This window comes from Solea senegalensis, linkage group LG13 (genome assembly GCF_019176455.1).
Source record: "Solea senegalensis isolate Sse05_10M linkage group LG13, IFAPA_SoseM_1, whole genome shotgun sequence".
Classification (NCBI taxonomy): domain Eukaryota; kingdom Metazoa; phylum Chordata; class Actinopteri; order Pleuronectiformes; family Soleidae; genus Solea; species Solea senegalensis.
In genome coordinates this window covers 3,674,607-3,701,095 of record NC_058033.1, presented here as the reverse complement: position 1 = coordinate 3,701,095, position 26,489 = coordinate 3,674,607, and the positions used below count along the sequence as shown (strand labels likewise).

Here is a 26,489-nt window from a genome sequence, read left to right as displayed (position 1 = left end):
ATGCAGCAGAAATCCTCCAGTTTGCCCGAGCCAAACCCAATATCAAAATTTTTTCTGTTTTCTCATGTCTCTCAATCATATATTGTAGAGATTCCCTTGTTGGTTTTTTTTTCACGGAATAGGAGGACAAATCATCTAACATGATATATTTCTTCTACATCTGCTTCCCACCCAAAGATGCACTTAAAGACACTGAAACGTGTTGCTGTCTGCGTTATCGGCAAATTCCTTTCAGCTCGGTTGGGATGGTGATAAAGTAATAAAGTGGGATTGGACACGATGCTTTTAAAGAGCTTTTTAATCCTGGAATTAAGATGGACAGATTTAGGCCTTCTGTCTTTGAAACGGAACTCCTTCCCTTTATTTAGCTTTTTTTTCTGTTGCCTAAATTAACTATTGTGATGTCTTTAGGGACCGTATTAAGAAGAAGGACTTCAGGAGAATCTGCCATAAAATTGGGGTTGCATGCAGACATTTATTGAAACTAGGCTCTGTTTCCATGTAGATAATATCTTTTATAACAAAAAACAGTGAAACATTGAAAGATTTGCTGTCTGATAGTTGCCAAATATTGACAAAACAATATGGCACCAAATACTATTTTTGGAAATCCCTACGAGTTAGTCAGACAATGACGGGGTCCCTCAGACAAACACAAGACAGGTGTGAATGAAGCCCAAATTGGCGGTTAGCACTTCCTGTTTCTCTTTGTGCCGTCTGGAGAGAGAAATGAAATAACAGGGTGGATGTGTGGGTGCAACACAGGGATGAGAGGGTTTTAGGCAAAGGTAGAATGATTGAGGTGGGAGGTTGAGGAAGGGGGAGGGGATGAGAGCAGCAGGAGAGGGTCGGGGGGGGGGAAGGATGATGGCGTTGAGAGGGGGATGAGAGGTTGTTAGAGCGGCTGGAAACGAGTGCTGGGCCACAGGTAGACAGACAAATGATGTGTGTTGAAGGTGGAAGGAGACATGAGAGGTAAAGAGGTGGAGTGGTGTTGATAGGTCCTGCAGGGTCTGATAGAGATGGATGTCATGTCAGACGTGAACGAGCTCGACTTGTTATTGTTGTCGCCGGTGATGTGACGAGACTAAGTGGAGAGCTATATTGTTGTGAGACACAGAAATAACAATCTTGTGGAAGAAAATAAAAGGTTCACGCAAGGGCGTGAATCTGGGAACATCTTTAAAACAACATATTTAGGGGTTTCCTTCAATATCAAAATATCAACGGTTCAACGTACTGTATATTAAGGATTTCTTCTGAAGTTAAATTAACATATTTTTCATAATTCATAAAATGAATTAACACAAAAAAGAACAATTGGAGAGGGTATGGGTAACCAATATAGATATATATGATACATTGTGAAATGTTTCCAATTAGTGCGTCTTGTTATTTGTCCATTAAAAAAAGTTTAAAACCACAATGAATTGGTTTCTTCAACTTTCATTTCGTAGCAAAACTCGGTCCTTTCAGCTGTAGTGCATAACTTGTCAGTTTCTTTGAAATCATTTTTTAAAATTCACCTTCACACAACTCTCTCTCTCTTTCTGTGTGTGTGTGTGTGTGTGTGTTTGTGCCGTATTTCATGTCACAGGTGACGTAGCGCGGGCAGAAGCTTAACAGCTAAACTAAGAAGACAGTGAGACGGCAAAGAACAGGTGGATTATGGGCCAGACTGATGTCGTTGGCCACTTCCTGGTCTGAAAACACCACAAAGAGTTTCCTCCTCATCCTTGTAATCCTGACTCACATGCACTCAAAACTAGGATTATACAGATTGATTTAGCTAATAATATGAATTGTTTACACCTGTCTTTTCCAATAAAACATAAGTAACTGCTAAGAGGATGTATTTAAAATAGAAGGAAAGTAAAATATCCCTTTTTGGTGCCTGAGCAGAATACAATTAACATTGACAGAAGTGTAGTATGATACAGTATATCCCATGGTTCTATTATTGGTTGTATTTATTGGGCGACAAACACCAGGATTTTCTTTTGGTCAATACCTGACTGCAAACCCTGGCTTTAAATACTGCAGACGGTTAATAAAGCAGAACTCCTGTCACTTTATTAATTAAGAAAACTGCTGAGGCCGTGCAAAAGCTTTGTCTGAGGCAGCGGCTGCAGAAGGACAGGTGAAGAGGGAAGAGAAAATGGAGAGAGGAACGCCATGGGAAAAGAAAGAAAGGAGAAGAGATTAAAGGAGGAGGAGAAGAGATGCATAGTCCACAGCAGCGTAAACCTGACAGAGGCGAGGAAGCAGATAATGTTAATAAAGATATTAGAGGCAGAGGAGGAGGAGGCAACTGGACTGGAGGGAGAGGGGGGAGGGGGACGTCTTAGTGCATCCCTGCACCTGAGTCAACAGCGGCGCTTGCACACAGAGTGCCCCCTTGAAGAAGAGACAGGAAACAATGTAGTGCAGTGAGGGATGGGGGTTCAAAATGTTCTGCAAGAATGTGACGGACAAACAGCAGCTCACTGTGTTGTGTCTCCTGCTTCTCAGGCGCATAATCCCGACAATACAGTACAGTGCTGCTGTGGTTCACAAACCTTTGATGTTGATGAAGCATTTTATAGGATTTAAGTGTATCAGCAAACACTTCTACTGGCCAGAAGTACAGAAAATATCAGGGCTGAAAGAATTAATCGATTATTAATCCATTACAAAATGAATCGACAACTATTTTGATAATCGATTCATCGGTTTGAAGCTTTTCTCATGTTCTCATAAAACAAGATTTCCGATCTTTTAAGCTTCTTAAATGTGAATATTTTCTCAATTTCTTTGCTCTGGATAACAAAGAAATCATGAAAAGTGAATCATTTTGGTTTGTGGACAAAACGAGACGTTTGAGAACATCGTCATTTTCAGGTTTGACGAACACAATCAACATTTTTTAAGATTTTCTGATCAATGTTCAGCTAATTTCTAGAACAACTAACTGCTTCAGTAGACACATGATCTCCCAAATGGTTTAATTTAGTTTCAGTCTGCATAAAATAAACCTGCACATCTGTTGTTGTTGTTTTAAGATTAACTTTAGTTAATCTTTTCCAATATTTGTCCAAATTGCTACTCAGTCAAAGCTGATAAGAAATACCATAAATAAGATAAATTATTTTTGGATACAGGTAACTATGTTTATGAATGCAATATAGACCTGTGCATTAATATTTTAATATTTACACATACTGTACATATGACTTGAACTCAATGACAGCCAATATAGAGTACACAATATAGATAAGACCTCAACAATTAATTGCCAACTATTTTTGATCATCGAGTCATCGTTTTTTGTGTGTTTTGTGATACAAGACAAGTTCTCTGATTTTGCAGCTTCTTAAATGTGAATATTTCCTGTTTATCTGTTTACCACCATAACAATAAATCACTCAAACTGAATCATTTTGGTATATGGACCAAACAAAGACAATTAGAGAACATCATCATTTTGACACCGATCAACGTCTCTTAACATAAAACACTAATCAATTCATCAAGGGGGAAAACACTTAAGTTCTGTCAATGTCTTGTGACAACAACAACAATGCCGCTAACAACAACAGGATGTCAACAACATGTCAGCAGTGCAGTGTCTCTCCAGTGGACGGGGTTTGATCTAGGTCAATGGGTCCATTTCCTGGGAGTCAGGCTCTTGTGTGGACTTGAGCCGAGCGTTATTGTTTGGATTCTGAGTGGCTGCAGTGAATAGAGCCTGCCTCCTCCCTTTCTAAGCATTAGTGACCTGTATGGGCACCACACGACTCACTGACATCTGAGTGCAGGCCTGAGGAGAGCGGACAAAAGCAATCTGACCACGCACGCACACACACACACACACAAACAAAAAGTCATGTGCCTAAAAGCTAATGCACCACAGGACAATAACAAAAACACAAAATCTAAAAAGAAACCTTATACAGCACTAACCACAGGGCTTTTTTTTTGTATCTCCAAAGAAATTTAATCCAAAGAACAATAAAATCCACACAGCTGTGCCCCTAAGCTTTCACTCTTCCTTTTGTTGCGCCACACAAACGCGCAAGATACACGCCGACATATTCGCATTCATATTTCCACATGTACACTCTTAAATATGCACTCACAGGCCGTCGCACGATCCCCACTGCATCGCTTCCAGGTCAACGGGCAGCAAACGTGACCGTGACTCCCTAACTAACTCTCTAACTAAGTGTCACTAATGTAATGTGAGGGGTTGAAAGGGAAGATGGAGCGAGAGGGAAGAAGAGGACAAGAGTTGGACAGACAAAAAAAAAAACAACACACACACTAAGTGCAGGCCGGGTGTTCAGATTTCCAAGCAGAGATAACAGAAAAGATCCCAGGAAGGCCAAATCTCATCAGTGCAAACAAAGCATTAACACAATCTTTGAAGACGTGGTTTTGCACTCCCACCATATTTCCTCCCTTAAATCCCAACTCAACACTTCACACACCGTTGTTTTTCCGCTCGCTCACTCTGAAGTTATAAAACCACCTTCTTGTTTTTGTACCATATGAAGTGAGGTCTCTCCCTTTTCCACCAAAAATATCTCAAATACTTCAGGAAAACACTCCCCACTTTCTTTGTTGAACACTCGGTAAACAAAATGATCTTCTGCATCTTTCCATCCTGTGTTTAAGGCACTGCGGCCATATGTGAGGACGCAACTGTATCAAGACGTAGATGCACGTATGAACGCACACTCACTCTGATGTGTGTGGGCTTGAACACAACACTGATCAGAGATAATGGGCACACACGCGACAGAGACGCCAAATCTGTCACACCGCGAGAGGAAGGAAGGAAGGAGGGATGATGGTGTGGGAGACAAAGAGAGAGATGGAGAGAGTGAGAGGGGGAGTGATGAAAGGAAGGAAGGAGGAAATTCCCAATTCATCAGCAGACACAAAAGGGAAGAAATGAATGAGGACACATGCCAACTCGCGTCAGCTCAGAGACAACACCCCCTCAAATTAGAGGCATCCCGTTCTGCATCTCCCACTCTTTATGCATCTTCTCATCAGGGGGTTGATGTTGAGCGTTGAGGTGTGTGGCACGTAAAAACAAAATGCTCTCCACCTCACGTTACACACTCCCCAGTCAACACATCTCAAAGGCCTCGCTCAACCGGAAGGGTGACATTACATACGCGTGCACATAAGCAAACACGTCTGTCAGCGTGGAACACCGCTCACACTGACGTGTTCTGCCGCTCCGCTCTTGCTCAGTTTCTCAGTTTAGTTTAGTAGCAATAACACTGCTACTAAAAATAACACATACAACACATAAATGTCATAAGTCACAGCAGGAGGTTCTTAGTTGAATACAGACTCCAGATAATCAAAAGCTCACAAACATGTCGAATGGGGGTTCGGTTGATTAGAAATTTGAGAATCTCATACATTTCCCATAGATATGAATGTATTACTAGAGAGGTTTGTGTCTCTGTGTTCAGATTCACACTTTAATCCAGCTAAGGCCGTAGTCCGACTAAGACAGGCAATCGGACAACTTGCCGAGTCAGACTATACAGTACATGTGGAGGAGAAAATGGATTTATTGGCCGTGTGGTTCCCACACGAACTGCAGGTTATACCATGTCTCCTTACACTTCGGGGTCAAAGACAGGGGAGGACATTTTGGTGCATGTGCAGAACACCAAGTCCGACTCCAGTCTGACTAAGCGTATACATGCAGTAATCAGAATCAGAATCAGAATCAGAAGAGCTTTCATACACTGTGTCAGTGGACATTTAAAATAAATTCCTATCCCTCACGATACCTTATGTGAATTTATGGGCTAGACTTCAGGCACATGCTGTCGCAAGTGTTTGTGAAACTGAACATGTGGGACAGGAGGACGACCTAAAGAAATGGCCTCAGCTAACATCCATTTATTAACTCCATCGCTACAGACGGTCAAGCTATGAAAAATGGTCAGTTGTTTTTTGTTAAGATAAAATCTTGTTTGTTCAAAGGCATACTAAGACCCTTTGGGTCCCACATCAGCATGTCTGGGTTTTTCGCGTCAACATCAGGTGAGATACAAATGATGATACAAACTCCAGGATCCTGTATTCACACAGCTGCCACAGCTGCAGCTTCCATCATATACACATGCTGAGATTAAAAACAAAATTCAAAGCATCTCTCCACCTTCGGCTGTCAGCTTTGTCATGGCTTTCCCGAAACACACATCATCTGTCTGGTACTGGTCTGCAAGTGAGGAGAACTCAGAGAGTGAGTGAAAGAAAGGAACACACACACACACACACACACACGTCTAGAGAGGGCAGACACACAAGCACACAGTCAAACTCAAACATTTAAACAGCTTGATTGCATATGCGAAGATGGTGGACACTGGGGCTGGTTAAGCCCCATATTTGCTTAACAACAAATGAGGTGACCACTGAGGCAGAGGGATGAAGCGTGAGCAAAGCAACAGTTGAAAGAACAGCAAAAAGGCGAAGAAAAAAAAGAGTGACCATATCCTTTTAATATTAATTGCACCATCCCTTAGAGCTGTAATCGCCAATGGTTTGACCTGTGATTATCTCCATTATAATGTAACCCTGAGCTTTACTTGAACAGATACTTCTTGAATCTGAACTGTTTTGAATCCTCAAAACTCATGATTGTGCCAGTGCCATGTTAAGGTTGTGCAGCTGGGAACCTATTGGACCATGCAAACTGTCAATCACACTGGTGTCCTCTCATATATGCCATGTTTTATTATCTATTTGCCTGAGAACATAATTTGCAAAGTTGACATTGTTTTTCTATAGAAAAAGCCCGAAAACTAGCAATTTAGACCATTAATTCCTCAGAAATATGTCATACTGCAATTTTTCCCATTCGCTTCCTTTCAAATAGTTATTTTTGTGACCACTGCAGTGAGCCCCCTAGTGGCTATTCAGAATATTCTTGCTTCCTATTTGGCCTCACTGAGTTAAGAGCCCATCCCTGCAAGGTAAACCATGAAATGTCAGGGTTAAAACTCGTTTTTTTGTTTAAGTTTCAGAAATTGAATGTACAGAAGTCATACAGTGGTTTTGGTTTCACTGTGGCCTCTTTATACGATACCTGTATCTGCCCTGTAGGTGAGCTGACTGTGCACGAGTGCAGTGGATCAATCTGGGTCAGTGTGTACACATCTTCCCACACAACGCAAACACACACACACACATACACAGGCTCACATAATGGAGCCTCATCCCCACCCCCGTTCACGCTTACCCACTATATTAGCTTACTGTACACCCATGGAGCACATGGTTGAGTGGACATACATACATATACCCACCCATCCTCCCACGCACACGCCACACAAATATTTGTCCTGAACGCACACTTGTAGTAAACTGACACACACACACGTCAGCCTGAATGAGCAATGTGTAACCGTAGAGGAGATAATGGCTTCTATACCTTAGAGCTCCAGGCTTTCACCAAGTCTTTGTCAATTTTAAAAAGAAAATGTACACACACATGCACACACACACACACACAGCAGTTTTCCTCTGCCACTATAAATCCCTTCACGGATCGCTTCCTCAAAACATCCCGCCAATATTCAACTTCCTGGTAGCGGCAAAGTGAAGCAGGGACTTGCAGCAGGAAAGATAATGTGACGGGAAGATAAGAGCAGAGAGAGAGATTTTCATTCTTCTCAAAGTCAAAACAAACCCTACATATGGATGATGAGAGAGTGAGCATTTTGCAAAGGCTTAATAATCTAGAGTGAAATGTATATGAACGCATTATTATCTTTATTATTCTGTACTGTGGGACAGTTGCATCAGCTTGTCACAAGCCTGGTCTACACATCCACACACTGGACGAGGTGACTGTCCAGTGTGTTTTCTTTACTTTGCTGAAGGAGAAGCATGAAAGCGAGGGAGGGGGATAAGGACAGCAGAGACAATGTGCCCTTTGACCATTCGTAACTCTCCGGCCGTCTGGATGCCTGAAGACGACCCTGTGCACAGCTGAGACCTCACACTTCCACTTCTGTGCACGCACACACACACACACACATATACACACAGAGTGTGTGTGAGTGACAAATGCTGACGAGGCATTAAGTATTCAGATGAAGGCAGGTAAAAGTGCACATTTTTGTGGCTCCCCTTCTTTGTTTGTCCTTTATCATGATGGTCACATGTCTTCAATCCCACACAGCCTTTAAGTGCCGCTCGCTCCAGACGTCTCCTCCTTTGTCTGCGCGTCTTCCTGCTCTTTCGCTGTTCCCCCCTCTCTTCTCTTCACGTTTTCCACCTCACACAAACTACAACAAGTAGGCTAATGTCTTTATCAGACCCAAATATCCCTCTACGTATGCCTTGTTCTTCATTTTTGCATTGTGCACCTTTGTGCACGGCCTGCAATTCTTGTGTTATGGCTCTAAAACTCACAGTTACTTTAAGTGCCACTTGACTTTCAGATCTGGAGTGTAATCCTCATTTTATTTGTTCTGTTTCTCTTGGGTGAACTCAAGCACATTTCCACAGTGCAGTAATGTAGCAAAGCATGCATCACTATGCACTTTGCGGTTTTCTCTTGAATGGTGGGCAAATTTCAGGTGCAGACACCCCTCAGGGCCGTCATCACTGAATTACCCCCATTGCATATAGAGAAACGAGGCAGCGTCCCACAGAGAGCATTAATGATTGATAAAACTTTCAGCAACAAAAGCACTGGACCGTGCGGGGAGCCATAACGGGCACGAGACTTTTTCCGTGCATTTATTCACATTTATGTGTGTGTTTGAGGCTCAGTGAGAGTGAGTGAGAACCACACACACACACACACACCACACAGTGGCACACTGTACTGGAGAAGGAGGGAAGTCACACTCACACACAGAGACACATTGAGCAAGAGAGTGTGCATTTTTATAAACATTAACACTCCTTCTAAGGGCTCCCATTCATTTGAACAGCCCGAAACAGAGTGGTAACCACAACCGGTTAACCTTAACCTCAAATATTAACCCTAAACTTAACCAGTTCTTCACAAATGAGGACCAGGTTTTCCATGAGGACTCGTGGTCCTGACAAGGTCAGTCACACACACACATATGGAATCATATATACTCTCATAAGTCCTCATCTCCTTTTGCGTGTTTGACACAAATATTAATATCAGCAGCTCATAAATCATGTCAACACGCACACACTACATCAGCAGATCCACATCACTCAACTCAGTCCCCAAAGCGCCCTTTAAAATAAGAAATAAACAGTGTCTCTTTACCTCCACTTGTGCTCCACACCTGTGTATGAACAGTTAATTCCGCGCGTTGGCTCAAACACTGTCAGCACATGTCCTCCTCCGGAGCCGACAGGGGAATCCTCGTGTCAATGAGACGTCTCCTGCACTCCAGCGCAGCACTGTTTGACTCTACACACACACACACACACATACTTACAGCGCATACCCACACATGCTGCCTTCTAGCACGCCTAAACCAGACTGAAGGTTGAGGAGAGGGTGTGTGCGCTCTGCCTGAGTCTGAGCCCTCCCTCTTTTCTGTGACTCTTCCATTCTCTCCCTCAGGCGCTCACCCTGCCCTCCTCCTCCTCCTCCTGCTGCTGCTCTCAGTTCCCTCTCTCTCTCTCCCTCCAATTTCACCCCCCCTCCCTCCGTTTGCCAATTGACTGTCAGAGTGTGTGCCGGGTCTGCGCCTCTAAGCCTCTCGGTGTCCCACTCCTCTTTTTAATTGCTGGCTCTTCTGGCCCCAGAAGTTCTACACCAAAACAAAGAGAGACACAGTCGACAAGCACAGCTGTGCACTGACGTGCAGACACAGAGGACACATGAAAAGACAGCAGTGTCATCTGGGGCTGCAACAATAACTTTGATTAATCAAATTACTGAAATGAATCAGCTATTTGGATGTTTTTTTTTTTTGCTCCATGTAACAAAGAAATCATTCAAACTGAATGCTTTTCAGAAGGTTACGTAGAACAATAACGCCAGAATTCATTTGCGAAAAACTATACTATAGAGCGGCTTTTGTCACGGACACATGACACGTCAAATCAGTAAAGGTCAGCGGGTGTTATCTAAGCCGCAGAACAATGATATTCAACAAACTGTTGAGTGCAGAGCTTCCTGGAACAGTTCACTAGAAGAGAAGTACCTTATTCAACTAAAGCTATCATTGTCTTGCTGTAGTTCCTTTAAATTTCTGTGTTTTATTTTACTGTTCATATCACTTTTATCACTTTAAGCGCCATCTTTTCAGTATGTTTTTCAAGTGGACCACAGGACGACGAGGAATGATTGAAGGCAAAGCTCGTGAAGATCTAAATAAATAAACACAAAACAGTGATACTGCAACAAACACACCCATCATAACCCTGCAGGCGTCTTGCAACGGAAGCGTCACGTCAAAAGAAAACATCCACAACAAGTGGGAGCAGCCCAAGAAGCCCAAAAACATCACCACCTGCAAGATTCAAATGAAGATAACCACTGAAACTTCTAAAATCACTTATGCAACATTATTTACTCCTGCACTGTCCAACACCACGTTGGGCAATCCTAATAAAATAATCTGCACCATAATCTCGGCACACATATAGTATCATAAAATCTATTCAACATATTTAAATTTTTTCAACACTAAGGTGTTTTTTTTTAAAGCCTTAACTGTTTTAAATCAAGATTTTCTGCCCAAAGAATGAAAGAATTATCGTTCCTTGAACTATAAAAAGACACTTGTTGATTTCCCAGATTTTTTCATGTGTAAAAACCTGGTGATAACTGTGTCAAATTTCTTAGCATGAGTAAATCATTTACCAAAATATTTGGCTTAAAGACCTGGGGGTGATTACACAGCAGGCCAGCGATCCCCATTGTCTCCGCCTGTGTCACTGTGAGGCTACAGAAATAACTGCTGTTTGGGCGTATTCAACATTTATAGGGGCAAACATGTCGGGACAAAGGGCAGTCGTGAAGGAAACAGATTCACCGAACAAAAGGACCTGACACTGTCTCCACGGGGGGAGAAAGAGACGGCAGCTACAAACACAAAGTCACTAACTGGTATGCAGGCGAGACGCGCATGTTCACAGGCCTTTACCACGAGGCACATGATGACATTTAATAACGCCCGTCCACTCTTCACCACTCATCCTCTTCCCAGTCTGTTTTTTTTTTCTTTTCCTGAGCTCCCTCTATGTTTATTTATGTGTTATCTAACACTATAGATAGACAGAGGTCGTGTCCTGCTGGGAGCTGCCTGAAACAGGAAGCGACCAATCCGGGAGGATGAACTGAAACTATAAGACGACCAGTTCCCACAATCCAAACCCAAACACAGAGTTATTGGGCTGTACTGCAATTATCCAGGGAGTGTGGTGGAAGCAACGGCTGCGATGGCATGTAGGCACAAGCAGAAAACAGAGGAGGTAATAATAACAGCAGCAGGTGGAGGATGTTATGTAAGCAGAGCGGCTGGTTCTGCAGCATCAGGACGTCGCCTCGTTTCTCTTTTCGTTCGCTTGTTGCGTCTGTAACGCGAACCCGCCGCTTATTGTTTCGTCACGAGCCGAGCAGCCGGCAGCCGGGACGGCGACGAGGAAAAAGAAATATCAGAGCCCATTCGTCGGTCACGTTTTCTGTTCCATCAACACACTGTATGGCGGCGGCGCTGTTTTTGTTCTCCTGCCTTACTGCACACCTGAGATGCCTGCTCTACCCCCCACCCCCCCCCCAGCACAATAGACTCCACCTTTCAACCCTTATCAGACGTTATCGCAGTGAGCCTGTGTGGGTGGGGGTGGCAATATCAGATAAGGCCTGAAGGCATGAGACACAGATTGGTTTCCAATTTCATCTCTGTTGCTAAACATATCGCATTGAAATTCATGGACGCACGCGGTATCGGGGGGGCAACATACACATATTTTGAGTTCTTGTGTAAGTTTGACTTTTAAAATAACATGGAAACGCGTTAGTCTGACTGACGTTGTGCTAAATCGTATTGCACACCGAGATAATGCGATTTGGAGTCGAATTACTACCGCATGTGTACGTTATGTCGGGCTCGAACTGGCCTCCACAGCTCCCACCCCCACGGGGTTTGACCCAGAAGCTGGTTAAGAGAGGACAGTGGGAAAAACATGGTGGAATTTAGGCCAGTATCTTTTTTTTTTGAGCTGATGAGGAGACTGAATTTATGCTCAGTCAACTTAAAGAAGTAAATATTTTGAAGTTAATGGATGTTACAAAGACAGAGAATGGCAAGTGTATGGCCGTCTGCTTCGACTGGTTGAGGTAGGAGAGAGGAGACAAAGAAGGCGGTTAGCAAAGGAGAGGTGGGTGAAAAGAAGAATGGAAAGGAGAGAAGAAGAAAGAGGAGCGATAGAACAACAATAACACTTATCATCATCATCATCACTATCATCTAATCAGATGATTAGATGATTTTGCCCCAACACTATCTGAGATTGGTTGCAGCTCATCATGTGACCCTGGATGAGATGAGAATAACATGCCGCCAGCTAAACAGGTTGTTTTGAGTCGGACTCACTCATCGTCTCCCACATTATTCTCCGAATGAGGGTCGCGAGGGGAGCTAGAGCCAATCCCAGCCGACACAGGAGGGACACAGTACACTCAGTCCATCTCAGGAACAAAATACAACCATTCACTCTCACACTCACACCTGCAGTCAATGTATAGTGTCCAGTGTCCACACTGGGAGAACATGCAAACTCCACACAGAAAGGCCCTCATTCAACCTGGGATTAAACCCGGTGAAATTCTTGCTGTGAGGCAACAATGCTATAGCCACTGCCCCCGCCGTGTGACCCAGTCGGACACATTTCACTCAGTAAATTGATTCCCAGCTTGTGCTTTTATACTGGGACACGGACAGTATTCAAATGAAATAGTGTATTTGAGACCACGCATGGAAACAGGCTGATTGAAAATGGCCATTTACCACGAACCCATCAACACCCACCTCACCAGATTTGATAAAAATCATTACAGGGGAGTTGAGCTCATAAATAATGCATGACCTGCTGGGCCACAATAGCACATCCCTATACTGGCCTGATACCTTTTTGTTAAGAGTCACATGAGCAACCAGTTGCTAGTTTCACTGCTCAGGGTCATGTCAGCTAATCCCTGTCGAGTGCTATTACAATTTCCATTAGCATGTCACACACACCCACATGTATGCACGTGCACATGGAGAGACACACACACACACATGCACCGTCTAGACATAAAAATAAATTGGACAGGTATATATATATATATATATATGTGTGTGTGTGTACGCGCACACACAGCTGTTCTCATTACTGGGGATGACAGATATGATTGACAGGTCCTCAGACTGGAGAACACACAGGCATCAGGTGTTGACTGCATCCCTTCATCGTCAACACAAAGAAACAATGACATGCGTCAGGTGTAACAGCCTGATGGGATACACATCAGGGATACAGTGTTAAATGTGATGCACAACGAACAGCAAAGGTGCTGAGGCTCGGACAATGTCATGATTCAACTGGATCAAAATACGTGCTGATTTGATTTGGATCTCAATTCTGATTTATGGCTAAATTAGATTTGTTGCCATCAATAATTGTGATTTTCTTCTTTGTTGAACCAAAATTAAACGATAGATTCCATAACACAATAACTGACGTGTCGTATTTCCTAAAATGACTGTATCGGACTGATATCGGTAGATACTTGAGTTTGTAATATTGGTATATTGGCGATATTGTGCCATCCCAAATAAATATGAGCCTTCTCAAAACCCTGGATTGGCAGTAACACTGATGAACACATTTTGCTTGTTGAGGTAAACCAAATATCACATCTCTTGGGGAGAAAATAATTTATGAAACTATCTAAAATAAAAAAATGGATGGTTAATCTTATCTTTTTTTAACCTTTCATATTAGGGCTAATAAATGGCTCTGCTAAGTACACACAGCCAAGTTAATGTTAACATTTGCTAATGGACTGGCATATTTCTGTCCTTTTGTCTTCAAGGTCACGCAGCGCACATCTGTGCAACATTAGCCCACAGCTATGAGTCTAATGAATATTCACGTGGGGGAGCTTTGCTGATTACCTGCAGTGCTGTTATAACGCAGGAACACTGTGTTTCGTGCTATTATTTATTTTGGCCGCCATTACATTAACCATGCTGCTGCTGCTGCTGCTGCACTCGCGTGGTTTTAATATGCTGCTACAGTACAGAGATACTTGACCTTGTGTCTGATTCTGAGCACATGCTGTCTGATCATCACACATCAAACGGTTCCACAGACTGTGGATCAAGGAAGTGTAACGTTTATCTCTTTTAAAACAAACACGAAAACAATGTGGCACCAGTGACCTTTATCATGTGTCTGAATGTAAATCAGTACGCAAAACCAGTTCTTCCTCAGTCAGCTATACTTAGCAACTCACTGCAAACAAAGACGCACTTGTACGTCCAGAAAAAATGTCAAATGATCTGAACGCGTGTTCGAAACTTGCAGATGTTGCCCTGACACATGCAGCAAAAACTTTAAATAATAATACACTGCACTTGAGAAACTAATAAAGTTCATTTTAAAAAGTCAATCAGTGACAATGACTATTTGTAAAAGTACAATATGCATTCGTTTTAAATGTTCTATCAGTTTTATCAGTTCTTTCTATGACGACCTAATTTACAGTACATCTATTATCACAATGGCTGCGACACCTTAGTTAGTTATTTTGCAGAAGTGATGAAATTTACAAGGTCTCTTGAATGCATCTTAAAGCTCCTCCTTTTGATTAGGAAGGATGATTTTATCATCCTATGATGTATCGCTATATACTGTAATTGTCCTGTAATATATCCATTATCACAGAATAATCATGGACCATGTATCGCGTATCGTATCGCGAGGGATTCCCACCCCTAACTGTAGATCCTTCAGAAGCGATGAAATTTACCAGGGTTTTTTCGTTGAAGTTTAACATATTCAACACAGAAAAAACATGGAATATTTTAATAGAATTTTTGCTACAAATGTCCATCCCTACTAATAATCACTCTCACCCTCAATAAGATTATTTTGTTAAAGCTTTGAGCTGAGATTTTGAAAAGAAAGAAGTCTGCACTACTTTATTTCTGGGAGATTCTGTAGCATCCACTGAGATTAAGATTGAAATAGGCTAAAACAATGTGGATGTAATTCCACAAAAACAAAACCCTCAAACTGTGTTGCAAGACTCAGTCATGTTTTTCTATCAACGGAGACAAAACCCCTTAAATAGTGATCTGTAGGACATGACAGAAGTCTGTTGTATTCACACGGTAATCCCTTTCAAATGTGTGCAGTTCCGTTAAGATCATAATTATGTGTCGCTAAAGTAAAACAACACGCGTCTTTAAAATAACTGAAGCTGGATAAACCTGAGTAAATGCAAAAATAACCTGCAAACCCCAGCCAGGCTGGTTATCGTGACGACAGCTCATTTCAGTAAGAGAGCATGAGGATATGAGCGGATAAAGAGTTTGGCGAAATGACATATAATTAGTCAGACGAGGCGGCGTAAACTGTGCATGCTGAAAAACCTCCAGATCAGTGATGTCAATATGCTTTATCATACATAATCCCTATCAATGTAAACACGGAGCAGCGTTAATTAGGGTGCTGCATTCAAAGGTGATTATCCAGAATCAGAGCACAGGGGAAGGGGGGCGGGAACAGTGTATACAAGTCTGTGTATCGCTCGTCTCTCTTTTCACTCTCATTCTATTTCACAAAAACACTAAACCATGACAGGTGAGGGAATTTTTATTAAATAGCAAAACTGTTGATATCTGAGATCATCATATACCCTCTTTATGTTTTGTTTTTCTTTATCGGTGCATGTAAGTACAGTATATACATACACAGTATATGTTTGGCAGTGTTATTTTGATATGAGAGACAGGCTGCACGCCCGCCACACAACCTCCTGACCTTGTCACAAACTGCACACCTCGTTTCATTACCCACACACCCCAGTAACCCGGAGCCGCTCTGGTGATACAATAGCGCACACACACACACACGTGCACTCACACACATCATCGGGTGCTTTTGTTATTAAAGCACACTCCAGACACTGGCTCAAACCCTTATCACACAGCATCAAAAGGTTTCACTGCTCATCTGAGGCTCTTAGACATGAATGGATATGGATTCTGACATTACATCCTGCAGGAACTGCTCTGATAGCACATGTTACATTGGCAGTTGTGTGTGTGAGTGAAGTAAAGGACAAAGGGTCTTTGACAGCAACAACATCTGTGGCCAGCAAAAGTCTGCATTCATTTTTAGATTCCAGTTTTTTGTGTTTGCATGGTGCTGGATTAAAAATAATTCATAGGCAACATCCTGTACAAAAACATTCACAGTAAAGCCTTTGTTGTTCTTACTCTAAAAAGGAATAAATTACTTAGCAAAGCAACATGTCCACCGATAAATGTTGAACTCTGCTGAACTTGTTCATAATAATGTAACATAAAAATTCGAGTAAGACTAAGAACAACAAAGGCTTTATTAAGAATGTCCATGTTTTTTGTGCAGGATGTTACTTACGAAGGTGACGCAACTCCTTGTTCTGATCTCCGATGCACGATTAATCTAGCACCATGAAAGCACAAAAAACTGGATAGAAAAATGGATGCGAAGCCCAGGAAGTAGGAGAGAAATAGCAGTTAGCCACCAGGGGGCGACTCAACTGGTTGGAATCAATAGGAAAATAAGGCAACATCTCACTAAATTTATCAAATCAGTAAACAATTTCCTGTGGTGTAAAGATCTCAGTCACACGTTTTGACTCTTCTTCAACAGAACATACTGTTCATTGTGTGAATTACATCCTCAATTAGAGGAAAATAGATAATAAAGGACAGAACATATACTATACATTTTCTAATCTTATTTCAAACTGTCCAGTGTCGCATTAAACTCTACATGACTCTCAAATGTGACTGAATATTATTCACAAGTTTTGATGTTTTCGTCGGTTTAGACTTCAAAGTCCCAACACCTAAAATAAGCACAAAGTCGACAGTTACGTGTACACATGAAAGTAAATAACGGCGACATCCTGGTATCAAATAATGTCACACGGAGCCGTAATATTCCAATGTTAACACAAACACTGCTGCGTCGACTGAGTTTCAGCCGCTTCAGCTAAAAGTTGACAGAGCCAGCAAAAAAAAAAAACGGGGTGGGGGGTTGATGATAGAAGGAGGGAGGGAGGATAAAACGGTAGATGAGGTGAGGAGGTTGGGTGTGGGAAAAGGAGGGGAAGGAGGGATTAAAGCATCAGAAGGTATAGTGTTCCTCTGACTGAAAGATGACGGGCTGATGGCTGCTCCCGGAGGACTCGACTGGAAGAGTAATCCCACCAAATGGGAGCGTTTAATAGTTACCACCCAGCGAGAGAGACGAGAAACACACAAACACGTGCATGGACCTGTGCGACATCGACAGTCTACTGAAGGTAAAGACAGAGAGGCTGTGTGACAATCTGAAAACTACAATAATACTCTGATTATGGTAAAAAAAACTAATTACAGCTCCACAATCCTATATTAAATCATAAATCCTTCAGTCTAAAGAGGTAGAAGTGACTGAGAGGACACCTGACACTGCATGCTCCAACTGCAACACCTTTCAGCAACACTGCGCACCATTGTTCTTCTGCCATACGACAAAATAAACAAACAAAACAGGAGTGCTTCTGTTGTTCTGCGGCGGATTTCGAATGGGTGTGACCTCGCATGAACGCAGGCGCGCTTTGATAGGGTTTATGTTACGCTCGCTGCCAACCTCTAAATAATTAGAGGCACAAATGGCCAGAGAGAGGCAGACAACAGAAGGTGGAGAGAGACGGGGTTTAGTGGGGGTGAGAGACGCTGCCAAGAAGCGACTGAAGGGTTTTAGTTCAGTGAAGCCCACACAGCCTCGGGGCAAACCAGATTTCGCCTTTTTGCGAGAACTGCAGACAAAAGAAATTGATAAATGTCCTACTTCACCTTGAAGACGTCAAAGTTTGATGAAAAGAAAAGCAGTAAGGTGTTTTTTGCTCATACACTTATTGCATTCTCGCCCCTCATTAATTCATTAGGCGGCAGCTTTGTTAATGACACGTTTAAGGGCTGATTCATTGCTTTCTTGTGTTCCGCAGACATCATTATTATTATTATTGATGTAAATTATAGGGTTCCTGCGTAAATGATCGGGATTTGTTTCCATTTGGCAAATTAGCTTTTCCCGCTGTAAATATGGCCTTTAAGCAGCCAGCCCGACATCGAATTAGTGGAATGGTGGATTGATTTTCAATTACTGGGATTGCATGAAGAACGCTGGTCATATGTCTCAATCGTGCGTTGTCATAAATCGAGTGGATCCACACACACACAGGTTTGTACAGCTATCGTTTTAAGGACTCTCATTGACTTCCATTCATTTGGACAGCCTTAACAAAGTACTATCTCTTAACCATAACCAGTTAATCCCTAACCTTAATCCTAACCTACAATTCTTAACCAAATTCTCAGAGGTTCTGCCTCATTAGGACCAGGTTTTGGTCTCCATAAGGGCTGCAGGTCCTGACAAGGTCAGTGTTTAGGCCATAAAAGGTCCTTAAGAGGGAACAAATACAAGCACACACACAAAAAAAAACTTGTTTGTATAGCTTAGTGAGGACACACCATTGACATAATGTATTCCCGAGCCCCTTACCTTACCCTTAACCATCACAACTATGTACCTAATCTTAACCCTTATCCTAAACCTAACCTAAAACCAGGTCTTAACCCTGAAAAAGCCCTTTAAAGTTATGAGGACCAGTCAAAATCTCTGCACAAAGAAAGGTTTTTACATTTTTCGACCTCACAAATACATACAGTTCACACACACACACACACACACAGGTTTCCCTGGGTCATATGTGAAGAATATGACCTTTAAGCCCCCGTTTCAGATAGCCGTGGCTAAATATTGTACTTGCCATAAATAAGTACATTCAGGTGGGTTTGCTGGATAAGTGACAGGCCGCCCCCTCCTGATAATCTCTATTGGGGTTTTTTTTTTTTTCTACTGCCTGATTAATTGAGCATTAACATTTTAACCACAACTAAAGCATGAAATTAGCATCAGGGCCACAGTTAATGAGCAGCGATTGATCCTGGTGGAGAGCATCGATGTGAAATGGAAGACTAAAGGCTGAACTAAATGCTCACGCAAGCATCAGGACCAACTTTCACCAATTTATATTTCACCTTTACCCTAATGTGACTCTAATTTCTCTTTAATTATTATTTGACTCCTGACAATGATCCTCACTAGAGGATCATAATGTCCCTCAGTTTATAAAGTTTATATCTAGTAAACACACAGCAAAACTGATCATGTCAGATTATTTCCAAAATTGACTTTTCTAACCAAATGTGAATGCCTGCAAACATCCATGAGAAGACTAACTCATAAGGACTGTATTGGAGCTGCACTAAATGCGGTTACCAGTAGCAACGGGAAAAACAGCAGGAAAATCAAGTGCCAGTGGCAAAATCATCACTCTGACTCCAAACCTTCTCTCCGTACATTTGCAGGTGCTGTACTTTCACTTCCTCTGGCGACACAACTTTAATTAAAACAGGTTCACGGGCCGTCCAGCACAAGGCTGAGGGCAATGTAAGTAATTAATGTGATGACTTTAACTACCGCTGTGCCATAGAATCAACTGTAAATAATGTCCACTAACATATTTAAGAGAGAACAAACAGGAAAGTGGAGGAAACGCGTTATGAGCATGCTCGACACAGAGCGGGTTATCTGTGGTAAATGCCAGACAAATACATCAGCTGTCCTTAGATACAGTATACAACACAGGGGACATTTTACTGGATTCATCATATTAGTCTTGAAGAAAAAAGGCACAAATTGCACTTTTCCTGCTGCTTCTCTCGAGTTCTCAGGTTGTTTTTGTCATTATTCGGACAAAACAAAAATGATCAATTGAGAAAACAGCCCGCAGATGCCGTCCTGGACCTGTTACAGCGCCGAAGCACTCACTGTATCGTTTCACTTTTCCAAAATCTTTCCACGAGTAGATGAATAATTGAGCAAAATGTGGGGTGAAGTGTATAATTCCGGGGCTGGGTAATTCAAAAGAATGCAAAATATGCGCATATAAGGACGGTAATTTCATCCTTCATCTCAAAGAGCATGAGGGTCAGAGCGCATGCAGGCTTTCTACCATTATCTGTATAATGGAGAGAAAGAAGGAAAGAGAAAAGCAGAGGAAATGAAATAAAAATTCAGAAAGAAAGGACAGTCTGGGAGGGAAGAAAAAAACAGTCTGGTCACAGACAATGTAGAGTTTCTATTTTCTCTGAGAAGTACAGAGTGTCAGTGACCTTCTCTCCCTCTTTAATTCCCCTCTTTCTCTCTGTCGTCTTCTGTCTCCCATCGCCTCTGAATCTTCCCTCTCTCCCTCCCTCCTTGACATGAGAGGCCTGTGTTGCCATCTTCACTCTACTGGGAACCGCCGAACACTTCACACGTGAGCGTCACATCTCACACACACGTACAAGAGACTTAAATGGAAAAGTCACAAACGTGCACACTCTCACGAAAACAGAATAATCCAACAGAGAAATTACACACAAACACACTTGCTGTAGAGCAGGGGTTTCAAACTCGTGGCCCACCAAAAATACGATGAAGAGTCTCATTGGGTTATATGTAACAAAATATTTAATTCTACATTTAATTATAAGATTGTCTAATGTTTTAATTACATTTTAATTAATTTACAGACTAATTTTTGCATCATAAATGTGCTTTTTTTGTTATGAACCATATATTGAAACAAACAATTTCACTTTGAAATGGTGTGCAATACCATCCTATAAATATTTAACTGCAACATCTTTCATTTCTAATTATAAAACAGCTCATTTTCCCCGAACTGTGAGAGTTGTTTCACTTGGCCAACCCCTCTCCTGACCAGACTAGAAGTTCACTAGCCCCCAGGTCATTCTGAGTTTGAGGCCTGTGCTGTAGAGGATGAGAGGTTCGAATAATCAATGTTTGGCGAGCTGGTTTCCCCTTCTTTCTTTATTTTATCACTTTACTACTTCCCTTTTCTGTAACTCCAACTTAAATATTTGCTTAGATAACACTCAAATTTAAATAACGGAATCTGTCTCCAGGCACAAACCTGAATGGACAGACCCGGGGCTAGACAGACCATATCCCCATCTGTTCATCCTGTTCAACAATGGTCATTTACATCATGAGGAATACAGGTGCATAATTTAGTCGTAGTTTAGTTTGTTTAAAGGTTTCAGCTGACAAATGACTATGTGTAACTTAAAAGTTCTGCTATAAACAATCTCCTTTACTTCTGGGGAGTTTTTTTATTTGGGGAAAAAAAAAAGGGGAGAACATTGTGAGGGGAAAAAGTGACGCAGAAAATAATTCTAATAATAGTGATAGGAAGTAATAGTATTTCATTTTCTGTCTGACTTTACTGTTCCCTTGATAAACTAAACAAGTGAGGACATTTTCACTTATATAATTACATCCACTGGATGGATTGGCTCAAAATGCCTCCACGGTTCCCGAGGATGAGTCCTACCCTTGATAGATCATTTACAAGGTTATAACGCTATGACTAATTCATGCTTTCAATACTTTCGTGTATAAATAAACACCAGCTAATGACATGACTATCAGTGTCAGGTATGCTTTGAGTCTTGCCGTCATTATCAACTGTTTATTATTGTTATGTATTCATTCATGCGGTAACCTTTAAATCTGTTTAAATCCTTTAAAACACTAGTTATGGTCATGTCATCTGTTATGGGTGGAAGGGACTAAATCAGTGGTATTAAATATAGAAAAATGCAAAGTTTAAACTGCTTAGGTATGCGTAAGTGTGTGAATTTTCGATTATTTTTTCATCTGGTGGGATACTTTGCTGTTGCTTTATCGTCTTTATCGTGGTCAACATAATGTGATGTGACCTGCCACTGACTATTCAGGAGTTCAGCAAAGAATCTTTGGAATCTCTGGAATGCAACATGAGGTCAGCATCTGGCAAAATGCTCCATCATCAAATATCCAATCAAGTCCCTCTCTCCGCCTCTTCCTCGTGCAGCAATCGACTTAACAATGTAGACAACACGACAGCCATTCATCCCCGAAAGAATAATTATCACCCTCTGGAGCCAATGTGAGAGTTATGGTTGCGCAGGTTGAGCAGGTCACTAAGTTCAAAGGTCAGGCCCCAAGACTGCAGTTTGACCATGGATGAGACGGAGGTTGTAACGTGTTAAAAAGGCCTTGGAATCCCTCTGGAGTCATCTCCACACACCGTGCACTCAGTGTGTCCCCCATACAGAATCAATGGGCAGATCTGCTGGACTGAAACACGAAGCATCTCCTTTCCTGCTCCCTTGCCCAGACTATGGCTATCATGAGATGAGGAAAGAATTATGCCAGCAGCAGAAAAGGGAAGCGTGAACAGCCCAGGCTCTACTCTCATGATCACATGACACAGAGCTCAGGGTTAAAGGTTAGGTCACAGGGGCCTTGTAATTAGTCCGTCTACCAACCAACCATGTCTCGTGGAACCAGTGCCATTTATGGCATCTCACCCCTGACCTGTGGTCCGTATAGTATCTAAAATATGCCCCGAGTGTCGGTGGTAGACGCCGAGTACCGGAAAGTGAACTTTCACCCCTCAGAAAAGTGCACAGTCGCGGAGGGATGAAGGGATGGAGGGAGGGAGGGTCAATACATCAATAGGAGCATTCAGGCCAGAGTGCAGTTAAGGTTCCCCATTGTTTGTTTCAAAACACGTTTATGTGTGTGTGCAGTTAACAGCCATACCCTAAATCACACCAACATAACACACGCTTCCCGGATGAGACCGACCACTCCGTTAGAGAGCCACAGATCCATATGACCTTTGGAATGAAATCTCACGTCAGATATACAAGCGTACTTCAAAATTAATCCTAAATACCAAATGAATCATGTCAGACTGAGGCTGAACCATTAGGAACAGATACACAGAGACACCTACTGTACCTGCTGGGTAACACAAATATCTAATCAACCAATCACATCGCAGCTCACTGGTATCTGCAACTGGAAGGAGGCTCCAGACCCGAGCTCGGACATGCTGGGGTGATAACATCTCCAGGCTGGCCTGGGAGCAACCGAGTGTCCAAGCAGGAGAGCTGGAGAGGAGAGTGCCGGAGCCTCGCTCCCAACACTGATGCCCCCCACAACCCGCACTCAGATTAGCAGTAGAAAACAAACAAACAAACATCTCCTTTAACATCAATGCATTTAGTCCACCAATTTTCAAGCTCTGCAGGTCGCTATGCAGGGAAAAGGTCACACCATGAGCCTCCAGTCCAGATACTCCTCAATAACATGGATGACTTCAGCATTAGTCTAAAAATGGTGATGATGCAAGTGGGATTTCAGTTCAGGGAAACGGGCAGAAGTCAGTGGGACTATAGTTTGATGCCACCTTGTTTGACACATACAGAAAATATTTGACAGTAATAAAAGGCTTTATTAGAGCTGCAACTAACGATTATTTTCTCGATGAATCGTTTGGTCCATAAAATATCAGGAAAAACCTTAAAAAAATGTTGATCGGTATTCGTCAAACCTGGAAATGATGATGTTCGCAAACGTCTCGTTTTGCCCACAAACCAAAATGATTGACTTTTAATGATTTCTTTGTTATCCAAAGCAAAGAAATATAACATATTCACATTTAAGGAGCTTAAACAATCAGAAATCTTGTTTTAATCATTTAAAAAAGCTTCAAACCGATTCATCAAAATAGTTGTCGATTAATTTAGTTATCGATTACTCATTTCAGCTCTACGCTTTATAGCATAAAGTTATCACCCACACCAACAGGTGGCTCAGTGGGCCATATACATTTGCTGCTGGGGTGGGGGCAGGAGAGAGACACTTCCAGAAATGTGACCACACTGGTTCTTCAGCAGTGCTTCAGAGTGCAAAGCTGGAGGTGACTGCTGCTCATAAACAAATTACAAGTCCTCACAGAAGAGGGAAACACACATGGACACTCAGGCACACATGCGCCCACATGCCACTGAAGTGCATTCTCCCCCCCATCCACTTACATAACTTGGTTGAAAAGAAGAAGTTGTTCCACCTCTGAGTCATATTTTGGGTGAAGACCACATCACACGCCCTCCCCCACAGAACATCTGAGTGGAACATGCGAGAGTTGGATAACAGTGAACAGCATTTGTGCCGTTCTTTTCCCAATATGATGCACACACACACACACATGCCCGCCCTGCTATTAGGCAACAAACCAGACGCACTGAACCCGGCAAGACTGGTTCACTGGCACGTCTGGGAGATACTGCGATGTCGCGTAAAGCCCTGAAGCGAAGGCGATTAAATGAATGAATACACCGTGAGAGTTACCTTTCACCTGGAAGTTTGTTGCGGGTGACAGTTACACAATTAATTTCATTGGCTCATTCAAGGGTTTGACAGAATTTGGTCGACGCAGACATTGTTGTTGGCATATTTTCGTCATTACAAGGTAAGTGAGATGTGACAATAGATAAGTATAAATCCAAAAAAAGTTGGTACATTGTGTATCTAAAATAGTAGAATGATAAAGAAAAGTGATACTATGGTACAAGGCTAATATTACAATATACTGACATATGACCTTCATTGTGATGCTCTGTCGACAGCCGGTTAGCCAGTCCTCATTGTCTCCAGCATTTGATTCTCTTCTTTTATACTACATGCTTTCTTCTACGGAGTTCGACTTGTCTCACTTGCTGTCACGACTTCACTCCCTCACTGTCGGCAGCATTGCTCGTCTCCATTATTCATCACCTCCACTCCCAGGCTATTTATATAAGCTTTTACAGTCAGTCTGTCTTTCCGCTCTGTTGGCCGCCTTTGTCCGCACTAATACAGCTACATCGACTTGTACTTGTACGCAGTTTTGGGCTAAACATCAAGAACATTTTAGCATTCTCCCGACTCCAAACAGCACAGATGATTGCTCGGCGGTAAAAGGCTGGACTTCTGTCTTGTCAAAACAAAACTGAATCTGGAGGAAAACACACAAACGTCCACCAAGACTGCTCCGTTTCCCCACAGTGTCAATACGGATCAAGAACTTGACAAATCTACATCTATATGATGTACAGGGCTGGTCCAAGCCTTTATGGGGCCCTAATTTCAAATTTTGCCAGTGTTTAATTATGCATAAATTATAGTTGTGTTATTTACACCAAACCAGTGTCACTATTGTTTGGGTTTTGTTTGTTTTTTACCTTAGAGGGCAATAAAGTGGTCTTACCTTAAATTTAACAAGTAAACCAGTCTGACTTTGGATGTGCAAATGTGCACTCAATGAGCCACCTTCAACCCCAAAATGAAACCAAACTACTAAAGCTCAACAGTATTTAGATATCTAAATATGTCTAAAGATATATAGATTTCTCTAATATGTAAAAATATCACAAGGTAAGCAAGCGTTCTTTAAAAAAAAATGTTGAATCCAGATGAATGTGGGCAAAAACATAACATCCTTGGTTGATTCGATTGTTGTTTTGATCAAAGACTGTAGAAATGTAAAAGTCAAAAGGTGGATTTCACTAGCAAATACACCACATTCTTAATTTCTTCCATAAACGCGAACAAGAAACATATCCAGTGTGTTAATATACATCATGTGTGAATTTACGCACACTTAGCAGTTTGCCTGTGGATTGCTCCCGCGTGTATTTGCTCCATCTCAGTGCCGTCAAATCTCTTCTTGAAGTGCGGAGAGTCACTTCACATGGACGCATCTGTCACTCCCATGCAAAGGAAAAAAGGCTTTTAGAGCATGCAATTTCTACAACCACGTACAGGCTGTCTGCTGGGAGGGATGCGTACGCTGTATGTGAGAGAGATGAAGAGCTGGCCACTGCGAGGCACAGCTGGTCCCTTTAATATCATGCAGGAAGAGCAAAGATCAAGATTCTAATTACAACCGAATTTTCCATCAAAACTTATTTATATTTCAGTGGGTTGATTTTTCATGTATGTGTAGCTGCAATGAATTATTGAAAGTTCTATGATGGGACATGTTTTTCCAGCTTTGACATGTGGACATTTCCTGCCACTGGTAAATCCCAACAATCTAAAAATACTCAAATCCCCATGAGGTCATTTTTTGACGAGGACTAAATGTGATTCAATCCCTCCCCATTGAATATCAAGCCAAGTTACAGTTAATGATCGTTTATGAACACAGTGCCCTCTAGAGGATGACACTGGGTAATACAGACTTCCACAGTTGGAGCTTGAGTCCCCTAGAAACACACACTGTGTGAGAATGTATACTTGTGTATTTAGAGAGACTTTAAAGATTA

The 26,489-nt window shown here is 42.1% G+C and overlaps 1 protein-coding gene across 3 annotated transcripts in view; it reads right to left on the bottom strand.

The window, feature by feature from the left end:
- The window catches only part of tiam1a (TIAM Rac1 associated GEF 1a), a 70,677-nt gene that overhangs the window by 43,858 nt on the left and 330 nt on the right, over positions 1-26,489 (bottom strand). Inside the window, exon 1 of one of the 3 annotated variants that reach the window (XM_044042280.1) lies at positions 25,821-25,914. The exons of 1 other annotated variant lie outside the window; for it this stretch is intronic. The gene's annotated coding sequence lies outside the window, so the exon portion shown is untranslated. Of the gene's footprint in view, positions 1-9,274; positions 9,600-25,820; positions 25,915-26,489 lie in introns of those variants that run through there. One more of the 3 variants, XM_044042279.1, reaches the window with a different exon arrangement.